The sequence below is a fragment of the Zingiber officinale genome, chromosome 8A (assembly GCF_018446385.1).
Source record: "Zingiber officinale cultivar Zhangliang chromosome 8A, Zo_v1.1, whole genome shotgun sequence".
NCBI lineage: Eukaryota > Viridiplantae > Streptophyta > Magnoliopsida > Zingiberales > Zingiberaceae > Zingiber > Zingiber officinale.
In genome coordinates, this window is record NC_056000.1 from 92,779,734 (window position 1) to 92,806,984 (window position 27,251).

The following is a 27,251-nucleotide window of genomic DNA, read 5'->3' on the forward strand; positions in this document are numbered from 1 at the left end:
CTCTAAAATGCCTAACCGTGATACCTATCACTACCTCGATCACATGTATTGTTGAATCTGCCAAAGCAGAGCAATACATATTATCTTGGTAGGGTATGGAGGGACAATCTTGGTCCCGCCTATCAACGCATGGGTGAATACAAACTCAATTAGATTGAGTATTCCTAGTTACTCGGTTGGATCGAGTCAACTATAGGCATTATTCCAACGGTTGGAAAAGATAGGTCAAAATCACATCTATATTAACTCTCGGGCGTATTAGCCAAAGCTAACTCGAGTTTTAATATAAATGCGGATATTGATTTTATAAACAAGAGTTGCATAGAGATGTAATTGGTAATCGTTACCTACCGATCATACTAAGCCTTGGGCGTATTAGCCAAAGCTAACTCAAGGGTTAGTATGATGTGGATCTTGTCCCACAAGAATTATAGAATTCAGTGGGAGCATCATTTAATTAAAAGGCCTAATTAAATGATTTTAAAGAATATGATATTTATTTCTGCAAATTTTTCTGTTGTAGATAACCATGACGTCAAATACGAACATTTTCTCTCTGCGATCTGCCCTTAAGAAGGACAAGCTCAACGGAGCAAATTTCCTGGACTGGTACAGGAACCTGAGAATAGTTCTCACCCAAGAACGTAAACTGTATGTTCTGGAGGCTCCTCCTGCCACTGCCACGCGAGCAGACCGAGATGCTTACAAGAAGCATCAAGATGACGCATTAGATGTGTCTTGTCTTATGCTCGCAACCATGAACTCTGAGCTTCAGAAGCAACATGAGTTGATGAGCGCTTACGATATGGTTGAACATCTTTGTCACCTATATCAAGGACAAGCAAGGCACTGGAGAGGAACTCCAAAGAATACCTGGAAGATCTTAAGAAGAAGAGAAATAAGATTTCTACTTCAGGTATAAATGTTATAGAAGTCAACCTCTCTATTTCTTCATCGTGGGTATTAGATACCGGATGTGCTTCGCACATTTGTACTAATGTACAAGCGCTGAGGAATAGCAGGGCATTGACGAAGGGTGAGATAGACCTACAAGTAGGCAATGGAGCACGGGTTGCTGCTGTTGCTGTAGGAACTTATCAGCTATCTCTGCCCTCTGGGCTTATACTAGATTTAGATGATTGTTGTTATGTGCCTGCTCTTACTAAGAACATAGTTTCAGTTTCTTGTTTAGACAAGAAAGGATATTCATTTATAATAAAAGACAAATGTTGTTCTGTTTATTTGAAAGATATGTTCTATTATAGTGCACCACTAATAAACGGACTCTATATTCTAGACCTTGAGAGCCCTATCTATAACATTAGTACCAAGAGGTTCAAGTCACATGACATGAACCAAACATACCTCTGGCACTGTCGCTTAGGTCATATAAATGACAAGCGCTTATCCCAGCTCCATAAGGATGGTTTGCTGGACTCATTTGATTTTGAATCATATGAGATATGCGAGTCATGCCTACGAGGCAAGATGACCAAGACTCCCTTTAGTGGGCACCGCGAGAGAGCGACTGATTTGTTAGGACTCATACATAGTGATGTATGTCGCCCTTTCAATGTCGCTGCTAGAGGCGGTTATAGATACTTCATCACATTTACTGATGACTTCAGTAGATATTGTTATGTGTACTTGATGACACATAAGTCCGAATCCTTTGAAAAGTTCAAAGAATTCAAGAATGAAGTACAGAACCATCTTGGCAAGAGTATTAAAATACTTCAATCAGATCGAGGTGGTGAATACCTTAGCCATGATTTTCGTGACTATCTAGCTGAGTGTGGGATTCTATCCCAACTCACTCCTCCTGGAACACCACAGTGGAATGGTGTATCCGAACGGAGGAATCGTACCTTATTAGATATGGTACGATCTATGATGAGTCACACAGATCTTCCGACATATCTATGGGGATATGCTCTAGACACGGCAGCTTTCATACTCAACCGAGTTCCATCAAAGGCCGTGATAAAGACACCATATAGGATATGGACTGGGAGAGATGCCCAGGTGTCTTTCATGAGGATTTGGGGTTGTGAGGCTTACGTTAGACGTCAAGTCTCAGACAAGTTAGGACCCAAATCCGACAAGTGCTATTTCATCGGATATCCCAAGGAAACTAAGGGATATTACTTCTACATTCCCAGTCAGCACAAGGTAGTTGTGGCAAAGACTGGGGTCTTTCTAGAAAGGGATTTTGTTTCTAGAAAGACTAGTGAGAGCACGTTCGATCTTGAAGAAGTTCAAGATGCGAACAATAGCACTGATGCCTCGATGGAAATTGAACTGGAACCACAAAGTGTTGTGGATGATGTTGTTCCACAAGGAGTTGAGGAACAACAACCAATTCAAGTAGACATACCTCTTCGCAGGTCTGATAGGGTACGTCGTCAGCCTGAGAGATACTCATTTCTCTTGTCTGACCATGATGACATTGTGCTCATAGAGTATGAGCCTACCACCTATCAAGAAGCTGTGATGAGACCAGATTCTGAGAAATGGCTAGAAGCCATGAGATCCGAGATAGAATCCATGTACACCAACCAAGTATGGACTTTGGTTGATCTACCTGAAGGGGTAAAACCCATTGGGTGCAAGTGGGTCTTTAAGAGAAAGACTGACATGGATGGACTTATCTATAAGGGTCGCTTGGTAGCTAAAGGTTTCAAGCAGATTCATGGTATTGACTATGATGAAACCTTTTCTCCAGTGGCGATGTTTAAGTCCATTCGGATCATGCTTGCTATTGCAGCCTACCATGACTATGAGATATGGCAGATGGATGTCAAAACCGCGTTTCTGAATGGAAACCTACTCGAGGATGTGTACATAATACAACCTGAGGGTTTTGTAGATCCACAGCATACTAGCAGAGTATGCAAGCTACATAGGTCCATTTATGGACTAAAGCAAGCTTCTCGGAGCTGGAATCTTCGATTTGATGATGCGATCAAACAGTTTGGTTTCATCAAGAACGAAGATGAGCCTTGTGTCTACAAGAAGGTTGTAGGGGACATAGTTGTCTTCCTCATATTATATGTGGATGACATACTACTCATTGGGAAGGACATCCCTATGCTTCAGTCTGTCAAGCCCTGGCTAGGGAGTTGCTTCTCAATGAAGGACTTAGGTGAGGCATCCCGCATTCTAGGGATACAGATCTATAGAGATAGATCTAAGAGATTGCTTGGCCTAAGTCAGAGTACATATATTGACAAGGTACTCCTTCGGTTTGTCATGCAGAACTCCAAGAAGGGATTTCTGCCGATGTCACATGGCGTGAGTCTTTCGAAGACTCAAGGTCCCTCTTCTAGTGAGGAGAGAGACCGCATGGATCAGATCCCTTATGCCTCAGCCATAGGATCGATCATGTACGCCATGATGTGTACTCGACCTGATGTCTCGTATGCTTTGAGCATGACGAGCAGGATCCAGGTGAAAGTCACTTGATAGCGGTCAAGAATATTCTTAAGTACTTACGAAGGACTAAAGAATATTTCTTGATATATGGAGACAATGATGAGCTAACTGTAAAGGGTTACAGTTGCTTCCAGACCGATCGGGATGATTACCGATCGCGATCGGGGTTCGTATTTTGCATTAATGGTGGTGCCAGTGGAAGAGTTGAGCGGGATACGATGGCTGATTCTACGAAGAGTATATTCGCATCGAGGCAACAAAGGAGGCTGTTTGATCCGCAAGTTCATCACCGAACTTGGGGTGGTTCCTAACATCGCTGACCAGTTGAGCTCTATTGTGACAACAATGGAGCTATAGCACAGGCGAAGGAACCTCGCTCACACCAGTGGACCAAGCACATACTACGGCGCTTCCATCTCATTCGAGATTATCGATAGAGGAGATGTGAAGAGTATCTACAGAGGCTAACATCGCAGATCCCTTGACCAAGGCTTTGGCACAAAGGAAGCATGATGGTCACACTAGGTCTTTAGGCCTTAGAGCCTATACTGATTGGCACTAGTGCTAGTGGGAGATTGTTAGTTAGAGCCCTAGAGCCAATCATTTGATGATTGTACGGACTCATGTATATCATATTCTTGTATATTAATAAAGGCATTTGTTTGGTTATTATACTTATTTATATTAGTGCCAAATAGACTAAGTATAATAGCGTCCTTGAGTAGAAGGTTCATACCTATATCAATCGATTAGTTGAATCGATAGTGAGATGATATAGGGAACACTACTCTAAATCATTCCTAGTCGAGTATTAGCATTCAGGGACAATGTTAATACAATAAGACTAGCATGTAGGTCAGCTCGATGACTTGATCTCACAAGTCATGGATATAGAGATATCAAGCTGACATATGGATATGCATTAGAGAATGTATACTGAATGACCCGCCATGAGAAAGTATCATGGATCGTTATATGAGTGTCATATACTTTCTCATGTGGCTATTAGTATGACTATTAGTCCTTAGACCTGAAGTCACCATGGATCCCTACATAAGGAGTTATGTACTTTAGTTTCGTCAAACGTCACCCGTAACTGGGTGGACTATAAAGGCGATTACTGGGTATGTAACGAATTATGCAGAGGGATGTGAGTGATGTAGATGGGATCTATCCGTCCCATATGACGGGAGCGACATCGCTATTCTTGATAGAGTGAGACCACTAAGCGCATGGCCATGCCCAAATGAGTCAACATTAGATGTTGAGCTCATTTGATCGAGTGAGTCTAACTTGGAGTTCAAGATTTAGATTGATTAGAGGATGACACGGTCTATGCCTCATATTGATCAATCTAGATGTCTAGGATAGAAGGACACTTGTCATTATTTTGTGAGTAGTCACAATTGGTAGTCACAAGGTGATGTCGGATCTCGACATTCTTGTAACTTGGGTAGTAATGATGTGTTGCTAGATACCGCTCATTACTTATGCTCCTAAATGGGTTTAGGGCATTGCCAACGTTACAAGAACCTATAGGGTCACACACTTAGGACAATTAGGTGGAGATTAGGTTCATATGATGAACCAAGAGGATTAGATTCATTTGATGAATCAAATTGGATTAAGAGTAATCCTAATTGGGCTAACTTGAGTTCGACTCAAGTTGATTTATGTGTTAAATGAGTCTAATTTAGATTTTGACTCATTGAATCAATTTAATTTAATGAATTAGATTCATTATATTAAGTTGGCTCGAATCAAATGGTTGGATTAGATCCACCATGGTAGAGATTGAGTCAAGTTTGACTTGACTTGAGAAGGAAGACCAAAGGTCAATTTTGACTTGACCTTTTGCCACCTCATTGGTGAGTTGGCATTAGGTGGACCAATAATGATGTTCCACATCATCATGGGTGCCACCTCATGGAAGTAACAAAGCCACTCTCTTAATGGCTTCATATTAATTGCAATTAATGCAATTAATGTGATTTTATGGTTTCATATTAATTGCAATTAATGCAATTAATGTGAATTTTGAAATGTGGCCGGCCACTTGGTTTTTGGGTGAAAAATTCATTTTTCATTCACTTGTGTGCATCTTCCTCCCTCTCCCTCTCAAGCTCTCCCTCTCCCTCTCCTCCCTTGGCCGAACCACATAGGTGCTAGCACACCTTGGTTTTTGGTCATCTCCATCTAGTGTGTCCGTGTGGATACTTCTAGAGGACCGGCGCTTGACGGTCTTGAGATCCGGCATCATTTGGACGAGCGGGAACGCGAAGGGCATCGCATCAAGGGTAAACACTTTTTCCTCATAGATCTAAGTAGTAGATCAGTTTTTGAACTCGTACAAGAAATAGTTTTTCGAATTTTTATACGAATCTTTGCACGGATCTACGGCTTTGGGTCCTTCGGGGTTTCCGGAAGAACCCAACAGTGGTATTAGAGCCACGTGCAAGGCTTGTACGAGTTTATTTTTATTTTTATGAAAAATAAAACCTTCTGTGATTTTCTGTAAAAATTAGTTTTTTATGTTTTTATGGGTAATTTTTCCTTATAGGCGAAGCACAAGTGTCTCAGCACTTGTAGGCTTCGGCTATCGGGAAGAATTTTCCCAAACGGCTTCGTTTTGACCCAAAATCTTTTGGGACAGCGGACTCGGGTGCCTTTAGATCGCAACGGAGCAACTCACGATGGTTAGATCGTGGGTAGGGGCGCTGCCCCTAACCCCGCAAGGGGATTTGCTCCGCGATCGCACCCGAAATCGCTAAAAACGAACCCGTCGGGAAGATTTTTCCGAAACGGTAATGTCTCGGCCCAAATCGTTTTGGGACAGCGGGTTTAGGCGCTGTTGGATCGCAAAGGAACCCTCGCGATGGTTAGATCGCGGGTAGGGGCGCTGCCCCTGGACCCCGCAAGGGGATCCGTTCCGCGATTGCGCCCGAAACCGCTAAACGGGACCGCCGGGAAATTTTACTTGTAAAAATTGTAAAAATTAATTTTAAAATTATAGAAAATTATGAAAATATATAATTTTGAATTATATATATTAATTTGTGATAGTCATGGCCCAAAGCCCAATATGATTGGTTGTGTTGTAATTCATAATACGGCCTGCGTGCCGTGATGTGTTTTCGCGTGTTGTATTTATTTTATTATTCGCGACCTGCGCGTCGTGCCTCGTCTTTTATTCTTGTTGTAAATTAGATTTAGACTCGAATGTTACTCGAGTTTCAAATTGTAATGTACAAATTGGAGCGGTGGAGGGTCCACACGAGACGGAGTTCCGAGGCGGGCACAAGCAACACAAGGTGGTCAAAGGGAGGCGCTTGGAGAAGCTGTTGACCCTAGGTTGACCAATCGATCTTCTCATTGGCTTGAGAAGATCGTAGTAGGGCCATGACTAAATCACAAATAGATTAATTAATTAATTATTATGTATTTGATGCATGTTTAATAATTAATTAATTAATTAGTGCCTTAACGATTAGATTAGATCTAAGTCGTGCACATGATGCACTCTTGCGATTAGATTAGATCTAAGTCGTGCACAAGATGCATTCTTCTCGATTAGATTAGATCTAGATCGAACCAACTCTAAAATGCCTAACCATGCCGTGATACCTATAACTACCTCGATCACATGTATTGTTGAATCTGCCAAAGCAGAGCAATACATATTATCTTGGTAGGGTACGGAGGGACAATCTTGGTCCCGCCTATCAACGCATGGGTGAATACAAACTCAATTAGATTGAGTATTCCTAGTTACTCGGTTGGATCGAGTTAACTATAGGCATTCTTCCAATGGTTGGAAAAGATAGGTCAAAATCACATCTATATTAACTCTCGGGCGTATTAGCCAAAGCTAACTCGAGTTTTAATATAAATGCGGATATTGATTTTATAAACAAGAGTTGCATAGAGATGTAATTGGTAATCGTTACCTACCGATCATACTAAGCCTTGGGCGTATTAGCCAAAGCTAACTCAAGGGTTAGTATGATGTGGATCTTGTCCCACATGAATTATAGTATTCAGTGGGAGCATCATTTTGTTAAAGGCCTAATTAAATGATTTTTAAAGAATATGATATTTATTTCTGCAAATTTTCTGTTGTAGATAACCATGACGTCAAACACGAACAACTTCTCTCTGCGTTCTGTCCTTAAGAAGGACAAGCTCAACGGAGTAAATTTCCTGGACTGGTACAGGAACCTAAGAATAGTTCTCACCCAAGAACGTAAATTGTACGTTCTGGAGCAGCCCATTCCGGAGGCTCCTCCTGCCACTGCCATGCGAGCAGACCGAGATGCTTACAAGAAGCATCAAGATGACGCATTAGATGTGTCCTGTCTTATGCTCGCGACCATGAACTCTGAGCTTCAGAAGCAACATGAGTTGATGGGCGCTTACGATATGGTTGAACATCTTTGTCACCTATATCAAGGACAAGCAAGGCACTGGAAGAGGAACTCCAAAGAATACCTGGAAGATCTTAAGAAGAAGAGAAATAAGATTTCTACTTCAGGTATACATGTTATAGAAGTCAACCTCTCTATTTCTTCATCGTGGGTATTAGATACCGGATGTGCTTCGCACATTTGTACTAATGTACAAGCGCTGAGGAATAGCAGGGCATTGACGAAGGGTGAGATAGACCTACAAGTAGGCAATGGAGCACGGGTTGCTGCTGTTGCTGTAGGAACTTATCAGCTATCTCTGCCCTCTGGGCTTATACTAGATTTAGATGATTGTTGTTATGTGCCTGCTCTTACTAAGAACATAGTTTCAGTTTCTTGTTTAGACAAGAAAGGATATTCATTTATAATAAAAGACAAATGTTGTTCTGTTTATTTGAAAGATATGTTCTATTATAGTGCACCACTAATAAACGGACTCTATATTCTAGACCTTGAGAGCCCTATCTATAACATTAGTACCAAGAGGTTCAAGTCACATGACATGAACCAAACATACCTCTGGCACTGTCGCTTAGGTCATATAAATGACAAGCTCTTATCCCAGCTCCATAAGGATGGTTTGCTGGACTCATTTGATTTAGAATCATATGAGATATGCGAGTCATGCCTACGAGGCAAGATGACCAAGACCCCCTTTAGTGGGCATAGCGAGAGAGCAACTGATTTGTTAGGACTCATACATAGTGATGTATGTGGCCCTTTCAATGTTGCTGCTAGAGGCGGTTATAGATACTTCATCACATTTACTGATGATTTCAGTAGATACGGTTATGTGTACCTGATGACACATAAATCTGAATCCTTTGAAAAGTTCAAAGAATTCAAGAATGAAGTACAGAACCAGCTTGGCAAGAGTATTAAGATACTTCGATCCGATCGAGGTGGAGAATACTTAAGCCATGAGTTTCGTGACTACTTAGCTGAGTGTGGGATTTTATCTCAACTCACTCCTCCTGGAACACCACAGTGGAATGGTGTATCCGAAAGGAGGAATCGTACCTTATTAGATATGGTACGATCTATGATGAGTCACACAGATCTTCCGATATATCTATGGGGATATGCTCTAGACACGGCAGCTTTCATACTCAACCGAGTTCCATCAAAGGCCGTGATAAAGACACCATATAGGATATGGACTGGGAGAGATGCCCAGGTGTCTTTCATGAGGATTTGGGGTTGTGAGGCTTACATTCGACGTCAAGTCTCAGACAAATTAGGACCCAAATCCGACAAGTGCTATTTCATCGGATATCCCAAGGAAACTAAGGGATATTACTTCTACATTCCCAGTCAGCACAAGGTAGTTGTGGCAAAGACTGGGGTCTTTCTAGAAAGGGACTTTGTTTCTAGAAAGACTAGTGGGAGCGCGTTCGATCTTGAAGAAGTTCAAGATGCGAACAATAGCACTGATACCTCGATGGAAATTGAACTGGAACCACAAAGTGTTGTGGATGATGTTGTTCCACAAGGAGTTGAGGAACAACAACCAGTTCAAGTAGACATACCTCTTCGCAGGTCTGATAGGGTACGTCGTCAGCCCGAGAGATACTCATTTCTCTTGTCGACCATGATGACATTGTGCTCATAGGTATGAGCCTACCACCTATCAAGAAGCTGTGATGAGACCATTAGAAATGGCTAGAAGCCATGAGATCGAGATAGAATCCATGTACACCAACCAAGTATGGACTTTGGTTGATCTACGAAGGGTAAAACCCATTGGGTGCAAGTGGGTCTTTAAGAGAAAGACCGACATGGATGGACTTATCTATAAGGTCGCTTGGTAGCTAAAGGTTTCAACGATTCATGGTATTGACTATGATGAAACCTTTTCTCCGATGGCGATGTTTAAGTCCATTCGGATCATGCTTGCTATTGCGACCTACCATGACTATGAGATATGGCGGATGGATGTCAAAACCGCGTTTATGAATGGAAACCTACTCGAGGATGTGTACATAATACAACCTGAGGGTTTTGTAGATCCTAAGCATACAGAGTATGCAAGCTACATAGGTCCATTTATGGACTAAAGCAAGCTTCTCGGGGCTGGAATCTTCGATTTGATGATGCGATCAAACAGTTTGGTTTCATCAAGAGCGAAGATGAGCCTTGTGTCTACAAGAAGGTTGTAGGGGACATAGTTGTCTTCCTCATATTATATGTGGATGACATACTACTCATTGGGAAGGACATCCCTATGCTTCATCTGTCAGGCTAGGGAGTTGCTTCTCAATGAAGGACTTAGGTGAGGCATCCGCATTCTAGGGATACGGATCTATAGAGATAGATCTAAGAGATTGCTTGGCCTAAGTCGAGTACATATATTGACAAGGTACTCCTTGGTTTGTCATGCGAGAACTCAAGAAGGTTTACCGATGTCATGGCGTGAGTCTTCGAGACTCAAGGTCCCTCTTCTAGTGAGGAGAGAGCCGCATGGATCAGATCCCTTATGCCTCGGCCATAGGATCGATCATGTACGCCATGATGTGTACTCGACCTGATGTCTCGTATGCTTTGAGCATGACGAGCGGATATCAGATCCGGTGAAAGTCACTTGATAGCGGTCAAGAATATTCTTAAGTACTTACGAAGGACTAAAGAATATTTCTTGATATATGGAGACAATGATGAGCTAACTGTAAAGGGTTACGGTGATGCCAGCTTTCAGACCGATCGGGATGATTACCGATCGCAGTCGAGGTTCGTATTTTGCATTAATGGTGGTGCTGTCAGCTGGAAGAGTAGCTGATTCTACAACGAGGCTGAGTATATTGCTGCATCAGAGGCAGCAAAGGAGGCTGTTTGGATCCGCAAGTTCATCACTGAACTTGGGGTGGTTCCTAGCATCGCTGACCCAGTTGAGCTCTATTGTGACAACAATGGAGCTATAGCACAGGCGAAGGAACCTCGCTCACACCAGCGGACCAAGCACATACTACGGCGCTTCCATCTCATTCGAGAGATTATCGATAGAGGAGATGTGAAGATTTGCAGAGTACCTACAGAGGCTAACATCGCAGATCCCTTGACCAAGGCTTTGGCACAAAGGAAGCATGATGGTCACACTAGGTCTTTAGGCCTTAGAGCCTATACTGATTGGCACTAGTGCTAGTGGGAGATTGTTAGTTAGAGCCCTAGAGCCAATCATTTGATGATTGTACGGACTCATGTATATCATATTCTTGTATATTAATAAAGGCATTTGTTTGGTTATTATACTTATTTATATTAGTGCCAAATAGACTAAGTATAATAGCGTCCTTGAGTAGAAGGTTCATACCTATATCAATCGATTAGTTGAATCGATAGTGAGATGATATAGGGAACACTACTCTAAATCATTCCTAGTCGAGTATTAACATTCAGGGACAATGTTAATGCAATAAGACTAGCATGTAGGTCAACTCGATGACTTGATCTCACAAGTCATGGATATAGAGATATCAAGTTGACACATGGGTATGCATTAGAGAATGTATATTGAATGACCCGCCATGAGAAAGTATCATGGATCGTTATATGAGTGTCATATACTTTCTCATGTGGCTATTAGTATGACTATTAGTCCTTAGACCTGAAGTCACCATGGATCCCTACATAAGGAGTTATGTACTTTGGTTTCGTCAAACGTCACCCGTAACTGGGTGGACTATAAAGGCGATTACTGGATATGTAACGAATTATGCAGAGGGATGTGAGTGATGTAGATGGGATCTATCCCTCCCATATGATGGGAGCGACATCGCTATTCTTGATAGAGTGAGACCACTAAGCGCATGGCCATGCCCAAATGAGTCAACATTAGATGTTGAGCTCATTTGATCGAGTGAGTCTAACTTGGAGTTCAAGATTTAGATTGATTAGAGGATGACACGGTCTATGCCTCATATTGATCAATCTAGATGTCTAGGATAGAAGGACACTTGTCATTATTTTGTGAGTAGTCACAATTGGTAGTCACAAGGTGATGTCGGATCTCGACATTCTTGTAACTTGGGTAGTAATGATGTGTTGCTAGATACCGCTCATTACTTATGCTCCTAAATGGGTTTAGGGCATTGCCAACGTTACAAGAACCTATAGGGTCACACACTTAGGACAATTAGGTGGAGATTAGGTTCATATGATGAACCAAGAGGATTAGATTCATTTGATGAATCAAATTGGATTAAGAGTAATCCTAATTGGGCTAACTTGAGTTCGACTCAAGTTGATTCATGTGTTAAATGAGTATAATTTAGATTTTGACTCATTGAATCAATTTAATTTAATGAATTAGATTCATTATATTAAGTTGGCTCGAATCAAATGGTTGGATTAGATCCACCATGGTAGAGATTGAGTCAAGTTTGACTTGACTTGAGAAGGAAGACCAAAGGTCAATTTTGACTTGACCTTTTTGCCACCTCATTGGTGAGTTGGCATTAGGTGGACCAATAATGATGTTCCACATCATCATGGGTGCCACCTCATGGAAGTAACAAAGCCACTCTCTTAATGGCTTCATATTAATTGCAATTAATGCAATTAATGTGATTTTATGGTTTCATATTAATTGCAATTAATGCAATTAATGTGAATTTTGAAATGTGGCCGGCCACTTGGTTTTTGGGTGAAAAAATTCATTTTTCATTCACTTGTGTGCATCTTCCTCCCTCTCCCTCTAAAGCTCTCCCTCTCCCTCTCCTCCCTTGGCCGAACCACATAGGTGCTAGCACACCTTGGTTTTTGGTCATCTCCATCTAGTGTGTCCGTGTGGATACTTCTAGAGGACCGGCGCTTGACGGTCTTGAGATCTGGCATCATTTGGACGAGCGGGAACGCGAAGGGCATCGCATAAAGGGTAAACACTTTTTCCTCAAAGATCTAAGTAGTAGATCAGTTTTTGAACTCGTACAAGAAATAGTTTTTCGAATTTTTATACGAATCTTTGCACGGATCTACGGCTTTGGGTCCTTCGGGGTTTCCGCGACGCGAAAAAGCGGTTTTCGCGGCTCGAAGAACCCAACATTCCACAGTCATGGACCCCTGCTTCAGACTTTGCAATTTCAAATGTAAGTCCCGATAATAGTGAGATGGAACAAACCTTCTTCTCATAACGGCTTTCATGTCCTCCCAATTGTCGATGGGAAGCTCACGGTTTCGACGTCTACTCAGGGTCAGCTGATCCCACCATATAATGGCATAGTCGGTAAAAGCCACTGCAGCAAGCTTCACTTTCTTCTCCTCCAAATAATTGTGACAATCGAATACTAGCTCAACTTTCCTCTCCCATTCAATATAAACATCAGGGTCATTTTTACCTTGAAATGGAGGAATGGACAGTTTGATGGTGCCCATGTTACGATCTATGACTTCCCTTTCTCGGTGTTGCCTTTGAGCATGCCTTGGTCTTTCGGGTCTGATAGCCCTAGCCCTCCTCCAAGTAGCATTGGAGACTACTTCATTGCTCGCCCCATCATCATAGTCATCATCTGGGATATTTGGAGCAAAATGTGGCCGCTGGTCGGGTCTCCGAGGCCTAGGTAATGGCTCTTGCTGAAGTTGTTCGAGCCGATCCTCATGCCTATCCAGCCGATCTCGAATCTCATTGAACACGACATTCATGCGCTCAAATTGTTGCTGCATAGCCCGCATGATCGTAGTCTGATCAGCCGCTCCTCCATCACTCGGATCAATCCTGCCACCGTGCTCTTGAGACATAGTGAGCTGCAAATGAAATATTACAAACAAAGGGGGATCCTCACTCACTCCCTCACGTGTTGCACTCAGTTGGAAAACACTCGTGTTTCACTCAGAAAATTGAGTTCTCTCTGCTCACTTGTTTTCCTCCAAAAAGTTCTAGAGAAACTAAGCAAGTCAAATAAGCAATCACTTGTTCAACCCAACAAACTCAGAACACCGATTCTAGGCTCAATTGGATCGAGATTACGATGTCAATCAAGGAATGATGAAAAGACTATATGAAGTAAACAGAAATGATGATATGATGAAGCAAAATAGAACAAAGCAAATCAAAGCAGCACAATGGAGATGGTAAGTAGAGTAGAGAAAAAAAATGCAAATGGAAATGGAATCACGGCAGCCACAAATGGCACTAGATGTATATCACGAGATGCAGTCCAACAAATCAAACGATCTTTGTTCTTCCTTTTCTTTTCTGTTCACTTTTTTTTTCTTTGTGTTTTTTTGTTGTTCCTCTTTTTTTTTCTTTTTTTTTTCTTTTTTTTTCCCTTCTTCTTCTTCTTCTTCTTCTTCTTCTTCTTTTTTTTTTCTGAAATTGTTGGGTTCGTCGGGCCGCGAAAACCGCTTTTTCGCGTCGCGGAAACCCCGAGTCACCCGAAGCCATGGATCTCGTGCAAAGATTCGTAAACAAAACTTTTCTAAAAACCTTTTCTTGTACGAGTTTGTAAAAACTTTAGATCTACACTAAAGTTAAGATCATTACCCTTGATGCACGCCCCACGCGAATCCCGCTCGTCCAAATGTTGCCGGATCTCAAGACCGTCAAGCGCACGGTCCTCTAGAAGTATCCACACGGACACACTAGATGGAGGTGACCAAAAACCAAGGTGTGCTAGCACCTATGTGGTTCAGCCAAGGAAGGAGGAGAGGGAGAGAGCAAGAAGAACTCTAGGAGGAAGAAGAAGGAATGAATGATAGAATCAATTTTCAAAAATGAAAATTGTTCTCCACATTCAAGTGGCCGGCCACCTTCTAGGAGGTGTAACCCCACATTAATTCCAATTAATGTGGAGACCATTAAGAGTTGTAACCCCCATGAGGTGGCACTCTAGGATGATGTGGATCAACACTATTGGTCCACATCTTGCCACCTCACTAAATGACATGGCAACAAGTGTAACCTCCTCATTTAATGTGGGTCGGCCACATTAAATGCTATGGAGGCTTGTAACCTCCATGAGGTGGCACACATTGATGATGTGGAGCAATTCTATTAGTCCACATCTTGCCAACTCACTAGTGATGTGGCAAAAAGTCAAGTCAAACATGACTTTTTCTCTTCCTCTCAAATCAAGTCAAACTTGATCAAATCTCTCTCATGGTTGATATAATCCAACCATATGATTCAAGCCAACTTAATATAATGAATCTAATTCATTAAATTAAGTTGATTTAATGAGTCATAATCTAAATTAGACTCATTGAATACATGAATCAACTTGAGTCCAACTCAATTAGCCCAATTTGGATTACTCTTAATCCAATATGATTCATCAAATGAATCTAATCCTCTTAGTTCATCATATGAACCAAATCTCCATCTAATTGTCCTTAGTGTGTGACCCTATAGGTTCTTGTAACGTTGGCAATGCCCTAAACCCATTTAGGAGCATAAGTAATGAGCGGTATCTAGCAACACATCATTACTACCCAAGTTACAAGAATGTCGAGATCCGACATCACCTTGTGACTACTAATTGTGACTCCTCACAATATATGTCATTGTCCTTCTATCCTAGACATCTAGATTGATCAATATGAGGCATAGACCGTGTCATCCTCTAATCAATCTAAATCTTGAACTCCAAGTAGACTCACTCGATCAAATGAGCTCAACATCTAATGTTGACTCATTTGGGCATGACCATGCACTTCGTGGTCTAACTCTATCAAGAATATTGATGTCGCTCCCGTCATATGGGAGGGATAGATCCCATCTACATCACTCACATCCCTCTGCATAATTTGTTACATACCCAGTAATCGCCTTTATAGTCCACCCAGTTACGGGTGACGTTTGACGAAACTAAAGTACATAACTCCTTATGTAGGGATCCATGGTGACTTCAGGTCTAAGGACTAATAGTCATACTAATAGCCACATGAGAAAGTATATGACACTCATATAACGATCCATGATACTTTCTCATGGCGGGTCATTCAGTATACATTCTCCAATGTATACCCATGTGTCAGCTTGATATCTCTATATCCATGACTTGTGAGATCAAGTCTTCGAGCTGACCTACATGCTAGTCTTATTGCATTAACATTGTCCCTGAATGTTAATACTCGACTAGGAATGATTTAGAGTAGTGTTCCCTATATTATCTCACTATCGATTCAACTAATCGATTGATATAGGTATGAACCTTCTACTCAAGGACGCTATTATACTTAGTCTATTTGGCACTAATACAAATAAGTATAATAACCAAACAAATGCCTTTATTAATATACAAGAATATGATACAATGAGTCCATACAATCATCAAATGATTGGCTCTAGGGCTCTAACTAACAGAAACAACTAGAAAGTAGATGAAGATAAACAAGATGAGTATGGACTTATTGTGATAAAAATATAACACTACGATAGATAGATAAACCTGATTTGGAGCCAAGCTCTGATACCAAAGATGATGCGAACCTCGACGAACAATGCCGCGAGACCCAGCAACAATAAGATTTGGAACTCAGTTCCGGGATCGTCCAAAGGAGGTTTCGAGGGATGGAATATTGACCCGTTGATTATAGAGAATCAAGAACCAATATTATGAGAAAATGGAGAATATCGACCCAATAGTTATAACAAAACCAAGAACCGATATTATAAGAGTGCTAAGAAATTACAAGTGCTCACCCGTAATCCCTACAGAGTTGCTGAAGAACAACAAGGAGGAAAACTCTCTCAAAATAGAATGTTTGCTGCCCCCTTTGATATCTACTCAAGACATTATATAGAACTGAAAATGGTAGTTTCCAAGGCATGGAAAGAGAAGATAATGAATGCAAGTCTTCATGCAAACTCCTTCTAGCTGTTCTCCACTTGGGAATTCGTCCAAAATGTAGGTGGCATTAAATGACACACCAATTCCAACCAAAATGGTGTGTTTTCCAATCATTCTAGTATGGTATTTGACTAGGAACATGTTGCATCATGATATTTCATTCTTCCGCAGCTGATTGGCCCAATTTGGGGTCGACTTGTATGAAGTTGATCATTCGGCATGGCATCGACTGTATCTCCATAGCCTGCCCTTCCAAGATATGAGATGTCAATGCTTGCACAACACGTTGAACTTGCTTGACCTCTGTTTTCGTTATCGGCTCAGCTGGTATGTGCAAGTCCCCTTCATGCTCCTCTTGGTTCGGGACGTACATCTCGACTTGCAGTCCCGTTTCATTGGCTTGGAGCTGATCCGGAGTTGTATCAGTTCCTATTTTGTGAGAGCTTCCTTCTTGTTCTTAGGCAAAGAACTAATTTCGATCTTATCAAGGCAACTTGTGGCGATCAAAACTCCATGACTTATCACTCACCTTCTCATCTTGCTTGAGTGTGGCGTCAATACCTTCCCCAAGCTGAATTTCAAGGCGATCCATTTACAAGGTTTCTTTATCACCGTCTTGAGTGGACCTTCCACCGCTTCAAAATTTACATTACAATTTTGAAACTCGAGTTACATTCGAGTTTAAATCTAATTTACAACCAGAATATAAATAGGGAGGCACAACGCGCAGGTCGCGTATCAAATACAGCACACACAAACACATGATGGCACGCAGGTCGTATTATAAATTACAACACAAATCCAATCATATTGTGTCTTTTTGGGCCATCACTATCACAAAAATAATATATAATTCTAAATTATATATTTTTCATAATTTTCTGTAATTTTTCATAATTTTTACAATTTTTATGAGTAAATTTTTCCCGGAGGTCCTGATTAGCGATTTCGGGCGGAATCGCGGAGCAAATCTCCTTGCGGGGTTAGGGGTAGTACCCCTACCTGCGATCTAACCATCGCGAGTTGCTCCTAAGCGATCCTACAGCGCCTTAGCCCGCTGTCCCAAAAAGATTTGGGTCGAAACATTGCCGTAACGAAAAAATCTTCTCGGTAGTCGAAACCTACAAGTGTCTAAACACTTGTGCTTCGCTTCTACGAGAAAAATACCCTTTAAAACTATAAAAATCATGAAATTACAGAAATTCACAGAATGTTTATTTTTCATAAAAACCAAAATAAACTCATACACGCCTTCGCAGGTGGCTCTGATACTACTATTGGGTTTTTCGGGCCGCGAAAACCGTTTTTTCGCGTCGTGGAAACCCCGAAACTCCCTAGCCAACGGATCCGTGCGAAGAGTATAAAACAAAATTTTACATGTATGAGTTTACTAACTAGATCTACTCTTAGATCTATATGTTTAGAAAATTACCCTTGATGCGTGCCCTTTTCGAATCCAGCTCGTCCAAGGAAGTGTCGGATCTCAAGATTGTCAACGTAGACAATCCTCTAGAAGTATCCACACGAACAAGATGTGTTCTCTAACACACAAGGATGGAGAAGAGAACACCACAAGTGTGCTAGCACTTCTTGATGCTCTCGGATGGGATTGGAAGAAGAAGAAAGGAAAAGAAGAGAACACACTCCTCTAAAAATCTCCATGTGACTTTCACTAACCTTTCTTCTTGGATTAGACTCACTCTCCTTTCATCTCCCTTGCTTGAAACCCACGACCAAGAGAAGAGAAGGGGCAAAAAGAGAGCTTGAGGAAGAAGATGATGTGAATGTGAGTGAATGAAAAATTCATTCTCATTCAAAACCAAAAAGGTAACCCCCCCATTCTCATTAAATGTGGTCATTAAAGAGAATAAATTTGTAACCCCCATGAGGAGGCAAACTTTGATGATGTGGCACATCATCATTAGTCCTCCTAATGCCAAATCACTAATGATGTGGCAAATAGTCAAGTCAAACTTGACTCTTCCTCTTCCTCTTCCTCTCAAGTCAAGTCAAACTTGACTTAATCTCTCTCATGGTTGATCTAATCCAACCATTTAATTCAAGCCAATTTAATATAATGAATCTAATTCATTTAATTAAATTGATTCAATGAGTCATAATCTAAATTAGACTCATTGAACACATGAATCAACTTGAGTCCAACTCAATTAGCCCAATTAGGATTACTCTTAATCCAATTTGATTCATCACATGAATCTGATCCTCTTGGTTCATCATATGAACTTAATCTCCATCCACTTGTTCTTTGTATGTGACCCAATAGGTTCTTGTAACGTTAGCAATGCCCCTAAACTCATTTAGAAGCATAAGTAATGAACGGTATCTAGCAATACATCATTACTACCCAAGTTAAAAGAATGTTGAGATCCAACATCACCTTGTGACTACTAATTGTGACTCCCCAAAATATATGACAAGTGTCCTTCTATCCTAGACATTTAGATTGATCAATGTGAGGCATAGACCGTGTCATCCTCTGATCAAACTAAATCTTGAACTCCAAGTAGACTCACTAAATCAAATGAGCTCAATATCTCATATTGACTCATTTGGGCATGGTCATGCACTTCGTGGTCTCACTCTATCAAGAATATCGATGTCGCTCCCGTCATATAGGAGGGATAGATCTCATCTACATCACTCACATCCCTCTGCATAATTCGTTACATACCCAGTAATCGCCTTTATAGTCCACCCAGTTACGGGTGACGTTTGACGAAACCAAAGTACATAACTCCTTATGTAAGGATCCATGGTGACTCAGGTCCAAGGACTAGTAGTCATACTAATAGCCACATGAGAAAGTATATGACACTTATATAACGATCCATGATACTTTCTCATAGCGGGTCATTCAGTATACATTCTCCAATGCATACCATGTGTCAACTTGATATCTCCATATCCATGACTTGTGAGATCGAGTCATCGAGTTGACCTACATGCTAGTCTTATTGCGTTAACATTGTCCCTGAATGTTAATACTCGACTAGGAATGATTAAGAATAGTGTTCCCTATATCATCTCACTATCGATTCAACCAATCGATTGATATAGGTAAGAACTTTCTTCTCAAGGACGTTATTATACTTAGTTTATTTGGCACCAATACAAGTAAGTATAATAACCAAAAACCAAATGCCTTTATTTATATAGAATATGATACAACAAGTCCATAATACAATCATCAAATGATTGGCTCTAGGGCTCTAGCTAACAGAGAGAGCACAAGCAAGAGACTAGAATTAGATGCCTCCTGCTTCTTCTTCTTCTTCTTCTTCTCCTTCTCCTCCTTCTTGTATTCGGCCACTTAAAGGAACCACAAGCAATATGTGGGCGGCCCTTGCATGATAAGAAGCTAGGGGCTGGCCCTAAGGAGGAAACGAGAGAGAAGAGAGAAAAAGAATTCATTAACTCATGAAGCCTCTCCTCCCCTTTTTTTATAATACTTGCCCAAGGCAAATAAGGAAAAATGTTTTACAAAAATTAAAATCTTCTTCATGTTTTTCCTTTTCCCTTAAAATTTTTCCTTTTCTTTACTCTTGATTGAATCAATCACCAATCATATATTTAATTGGATGATGATTTAATCCTATTGGTCGGGCCCTTGCTTGGGCACCAAGCATGGGTGGCCGGCCCCTATAAGGAAGGAAATATATTTTTTTTTATAAAATTTTACAAGAAGAAATCCTCTTATTAAATTTTACAAGCTCTCTTTAAATTTCCTAGAGTTAAAAAATGAAAGTTTTAAAAATTAAAACCATGTTTTAAAATTTAAAACTTCTCTTATAAAATTTCCTTTTTTAACATGGTGATAGAAAATTTAAATTTTAAAACTTCTCTTCCTTTTTTTTTCTAAACCATGAGGATGGTTAAAAAGGAAAGTTTTAAAAATTTTAAACTTTCTTTTAAAACATGTGACCTAATTCAAATAAGGAATGTTTAAATTTTAAATCTCTATTTTAAAACTTGTAGTTTTCTACAAAGAGAAGATTTTAAAAATTCAAAACATCCCTCCTTGTTTGAATTAATGTGGTCGGCCCCCTCTTGCTTGGACACCAAGCAAGGGGCCGGCCCCTTAAGAGGATAATGTGGCCGGCCCTTGTTTGGTCACCAAGCATTGGGCCGACCCCCTTCTTAGACACCAAGATGGACTTATATTTAGATGGACTTGAGGCTTTAATGAGGCTACAACAGGGACCTAGAGGAGAAATTAGTTTTGGCCTTCTGATGAACTTGAGTATCCCGTGTTCGCCCCGAACACACAACTCAAGTTCATCGATAATAACTCATTCCACTAGAGAGTTATTATCACACTCCTGCACCAGCCCCAAATTACATTATGAGCTCATTCTTATCATGAGTGTGTTAATCTCCCTATGTTTAAGATAACGAATGTACACTAATTAAGTAAGTTACTGACAACTCAATTAATATATAGCTCCAAGAGTAGTACCACTCAACTTCATTGTCATGTCGGACTAAGTCCACCTACAGAGTTTAACATGACAATCCTTATGAGCTCCTCTTGGGGACATTCTCAACCTAGATAACTAGGACACAGATTCTTTCTATAATCAACAACACACACTATAAGTAATATCATTTCCCAACTTATCGGGCTTATTGACTTATCGAGTTAAATCTCACCCATTGATATGTCAAAGAAATAAATACTAAATATATGTGTTTGCTATTATATTAGGATTAAGAGCACACACTTCCATAATAACTAAGATCTAGTTCTTTTATAAAGTTTGTACAAAAAGAACTTACCTAAAATGATCCTACTCAATACACTTGGAGTGTATCAGTGTAATTTATTAGTTAAGATAAACTAATACTTAATTACACTACGACTACTTCAACGGTTTGTTCCTTTCCATCTTAGTCGTAAACAATTGTTTATAATTTATAAAGAACCAACAACATGATCTTCTGTGTGTGACACCACACACCATGTTGTCTACTATATAAATTAATTGAACAAATTACATTTAATAAATAAATGTAGATATTGACCATTGTGATTCTTTAGTAAATAAATGTTTTTACAAAAGCTAGACTTTTAGTTATACACTTTAACAATCTCTCACTTATACTAAAAGACTATGCTGCTATACATCTGATTCCCAACCCTTCAACATGCCCATCAAAAGCTCTTGCTTTAAGGACCTTAGTGAAAGAATCTACAGGTCAGCACAAATAATAGCAGTGACTCCGATGGAGAGGATACTATTAGACGTGCCTTAGTGTATACCATTACTTGACACCAAGTCCATTAATAAGATTGTGCCCCTTCCGATGGGGAAGATCACACACTCTTAATTAATTTCCTATAGTCATCCTAAATGGAAGTTTGATCTAGTGATCCGCAAACAAACTCATCCGATATGGAGGAAGACACTCAGAGCCAACACGCAAGTTTATTTGCATCGCTTACAAACCAGTAATGGAGACCGTGGAATTTATTAAAATTCCTCTCCCACTTAGTTATTTAAAAATGAGGATTTTAACCTATGCTAACATACATCACATGCATATAAACATCACTGTAAATAAAAGCAATAAATTTGGAAATTAATTTTCCAACTATTATGGCTTTTTCCATCACTGTATTCAATATGCTCGAACCCTAACTGCTGCCATCTTTAGCCACCGCCATCGGGTCGAGTTGTCGCATCTATCTTACTTCTTATTCCGCTGCGCCTCTGGTCCTCCAATAGCACCACGCCTTGCAAAGATACGATCCGTGACAAATATAGAATTTTACATATATCGATCCTATATTCCATAAAGGAATGTACATGTATTCTACATCGAAAAAAAATAAAATTCTAAAAATAATACAGCTCCTGCTGTATTTGATACATACAATCATGCACACAAAATAATGCCCTTGACATGCCCAAGGGTCCAATCACACACAATATCTAAATGCCATAATAGTTGGAGCCTGCAACCACAAAGTTAGCACATCCTACTATTATCCTGCCTAAATTATGTATGACATGTGCATAATTAATTTGAAAACCAAAACACACAGAGGCAAACCCTAGCTCTGATACCAATTGTTGGTTAGTCCTAGGAAAACATACCGATTTCACTGTACAAAATTTTTTATACAAGTGTCGAACCTTTCCTTAAATAACCTATTGTGTTCTTTAGAAGTTAAATTAGGAATCGCAGACGGAACTTAACATCATTGATTCCAAATTTAACTTATCTGTTCTTAATGGTTTAGATTTGAACCGCAAGCGGAACTTAACACTATTGATTCAAATCCACCTATGCTATTAATTCCATTAAATATTAATTTCCAAAATTGGCTTCCAAGATTGCATGGCGAGGCACATGGCCTTCTTGGATATGGGAGCAACCACCACCGCCTAGACAAAGCCTTTTAAGGAAAGCTAATATTTAATTTCCTTAAATAACTCTAAGTTAACAAAAAAGAACAATCGAATCACAAATTCGAAAAAGAAGAAAACACAAACTCGAAAAACTAATTCGAAAAACAAGATCTAATGCCTCTTGTGTTTGGAATTCTCACAAAAATAAATAACTAGCATGATGTGGAAAATAATTGCTAATTATACCTTCTCTTTGTAAGCTAATGACCTCGAGATCTTCTGCTGTATCCTCGCCTCGCCTTGGACATCGTGTGGGCGACGTTCCTCCAAGATGAACACCACCCAAAGAGCGTTCTTCTTCCTCTTCTAAAATCCGGCCACCACCACCAATTTAGGAACCAAAGAGAGCAAGGGAAAGGGAAGGGGAGAGATCTAGCCATCATGAGAGAGCACAAGCAAGAGACTAGAATTAGATGCCTCATTCTTCTTCTTCTTCTTCTTCTTCTCCTTCTCCTCCTTCTTGTATCTGGCCACTTAAAGGAACCACATGCAATATGTGGCCAGCCCTAGCATGATAAGGAGCTAGGGGCCGACCCTAAGGAGGAAACTAGAGAGAAGAGAGAAAAAGAATTCATTAACTCATGAAACCTATCCTCCCCTTCTTTTATAATACTTGCCCAAGGCAAATAAGAAAAAACTTTTTACAAAAAATTAAAATCTTCTTCATGTTTTTCCTTTTCCCTTTTAATTTTTCCTTTTCTTTCCTCTTGATTGAATCAATCACCAATCATATATTTAATTGGATGATGATTTAATCCTCTTGGTCGACCCCTTGCTTGGGCACCAAGCAAGGGTGGCGGACCCCTATAAGGAAGGAAATATATTTTTTTTATAAAATTTTACAACAAGAAATCCTCTTATTAAATTTTACAAGCTCTCTTTCAATTTCCTAAAGTAGGAGTCAAAAAATGAAAGTTTTAAAAATTAAAACCATGTTTTAAAATTTAAAACCTCTCTTATAAAATTTCCTTTTTTAACATGGTGATAGAAGATTTAAATTTTATGTAAAATACCGGAAAATAGGCGAATATTAATAAGGGATTTTTCTGGAATTTTTGGAAATTTTTCAGGAATTTTTCGGAGCTCGTACGAACGAGTTAACGGGGAAAAAAAAAATCTGTTTAGGCTACCCTATTTAAGCGAGGAGAAGATTATATTTATATAATCTTTTTCCTTTTATTTTTTTTTTATTCCTTTTTATTTACATTTGTCGCCGTTTTTCTTCTTTGCCGAGCCGTGCCCGCGCGCCCTCTTTTCTCCCCGACGCCGCCGATCTCGTCCGAGCCCTAACCGCCGGGCCGGCAGTTTTCCTCCTCTCCTCCTACTTCATCCTCCCTTCCACTTCTTCTTCTTCCTCCGGCGACGCCGCACGAACAGAATCGCTTCTGCCCTAGGTGCCGACGCCGAGAGTCCTACTTCCTTTCCTCTCCTCGCGTCTTCCTCGCCGACCCCAGCCGTGTTCTAATCGGCTGAGCCGATCCTTTTCCCCTGCTGCTTATCCTCTGCCGCCAACGAGGAGAGTGCCGGCCACCCTTCCTTTGCCCTCGAGCCCGAGCCACATAACCGAGATCTCCTTCCTTCTACTCCTCTGCCGCCGGCGACTAGAGCCACAGCCGACTCCTTGTTGCCCTAACAGTGGAGATACTGAGCAGAGGGCCACTGCCGACGCCAACCGACCGTCGGTGCCTTCTCTGTGTCGTGCCCTAGATCCTAGCCAACAAGGTGAGTTGGTTGCACTGGAAATGTTTGGTTGCACACTTGATTTTCTCCTTCTGATCTGATCCAGCAGGTGTAGGGTTTCAATGGAAGAGTGGTCACGGCTGTGAGGGAAAGGAAGGCTCTGCCGTGAAGTGTTCTAATAACAATCTTGAGTTTCAACACAAAACACGGCTGTGAATTGAGGTAAAGAGTAGAGAATTGTAACCTTGTTGTGGATTGTGTGTTGTTTGGATTGTTATGATAATAGATTTGATTTAGGTATGAGGTAATCAATTTATATTGGTAGATTGGATTAGCTTTAGATTTTTAATCTAATGTTATCATTAGGGTTAAAGGTAATTAACCCTAGTTAAACGTTGGATTTAAATTAGGAGTCGAGACTTATGGTTTAGGGTTTTCCCCTAAATTGTTCTTAAGGATTTTTGTTTAGCTATTCGTTTAATTTGTAGCTAAATAAAAATGTATGTGTGATATCACAGGACTTTGATTCGAGACGAGCATCTCGACGCCCGGGTTGGACCATTTCGATTGGAGGCGGTACTTTGACTTATGTCTTTTGATATGCATAATAAAGTGTTTAACATATAGCAATGATTGTGTTATCTTTTTGATTCGGTTGGTCACTACATGATCTGTTACATGTTGTTTGTTTATTTATTATGCACTGCATGTTATTATTGACCTGACCATACATGCTTTCGGTAGTGACCCAACCATGTGATACATCATGTTCAGGACCTAGGGTTTATATGATACCCTATCTGTTTGTGTACCTTCCATCTGATACATTGATTTGTGGTACACCTTTTATTTATGTATGGATCTTGCTATGCTATTCATGAGATTGCCATGCTTAGTATCATGCATCATGTTTGCATGCTGTGCGATTGTCGGCTTCACTTTGGTTGAGCCCATCGCCAGTTACATGTACTGCACACACCACCCATGGATTAGTTGTATATCTGGCTGGTGTGTGGCGGTTCTGCTGTTTGGCTCCGTTGGTCTGAGGACTCAGCGTGGTAGCCGGCAGTCAGTTCCGCTCTGTTTGGCTCCGTTGGCATTTAGGGTAGCAGCGTGGTAGCCGGCAGATGGTGGACTTTGTTTGGCTCCGTTGGTCAGGAGACTCAGCGTGGTAGCCGGCAGAGATATCCTCCCCGTCATTGTGTACCGGGAGATGAGAGCATTGAGCTCCCCCATTTATGATTTGGGGCCAGAGGACAGGAGTACTCCGACAGCATTCCGTCCACTCAGTCACTGTCAGGAGCAGTGATGTCAGAGTGCACGGTCACCATATGCATTTATTTCATTTTATTGTTGTGATTGCTGCACTTATATGCTGCATTTGTTTGGATGCATTTGATTGACATGCATACAGGATTATGACTCACTCGGTCGACGACCTGCTACCTTTATACTTTGATCCCGGTCAAGACAGTTATCTTCTGATTTCATTTCAGTTGCATTTATCCTCCTCATATTCAGGAGACTGTACGCATGATTAGTGTTGTCTGTTATTTGTTTTATTATGCATATCAGTTGTACCTGCTGAGTGTTGGACTCACCCCGCCTCCATTGTTGATATTTTCAGGTTGAGGCTGTCCGGAGCAGTTCCAGTCGCTGGCCCCCCATCTGCACGTAGAGCTAGCTCTCTACTAGGTTGTTATTTGCTTTATTTTGGTTTTTCTTCCATCAGACTATGTTTTAGTTTTGTTTTGGATTTTATTTATGGATATTGTACGGATTGTTACCGTTTGATGGTCTTTTGGATGGTTTGGTTTTTATTCTACTATATGCCTGCCTGGACGGCAGAAGAGGTGAGTTCGTTGGATTTGAGCTTTACGAGTGTAGTGGAGTAGGGTGGATTTCGAGTCAGAGTCCTACTATTATTGATTACTACTATTAACTGCGTGGTTGTGACAGCCAGAGGCTGAATATCTTTATAAACTGCGTGGTGTTTGTTTTTATTTATTGTTATCATTCCAGCCGCCTGTGGCTGATGTATATGTGATATGTAGAAAGTTTCATATTGTCCGCCGTACAGGGGAGATGCTGCCGAAATTTCTTCGGACAGAGACTCCTCTGGGGCGTGACATTTTAAAACTTCTCTTCCTTTTTTTTTCTAAACCATGAGGATGGTTAAAAAGGAAAGTTTTAAAACTTTTAAACTTTCTTTTAAAACTTGTGACCTAATTCAAATAAGGAAAGTTTAAATTTTAAATCTCTCTTTTAAAACTTATAGTTTTCTACAAAGACAAGATTTAAAAAATTTAAAACACCCCTCCTTGTTTGAATTAATGTGGCCGGCCCTCTCTTGCTTGGACACCAAGCAAGGGGCTGACCCCTTAAGAGGATAATGTGGCCGGCCCTTGTTTGGTCACCAAGCATTAGGCCGACCCCCTTCTTGGACACCAAGATGG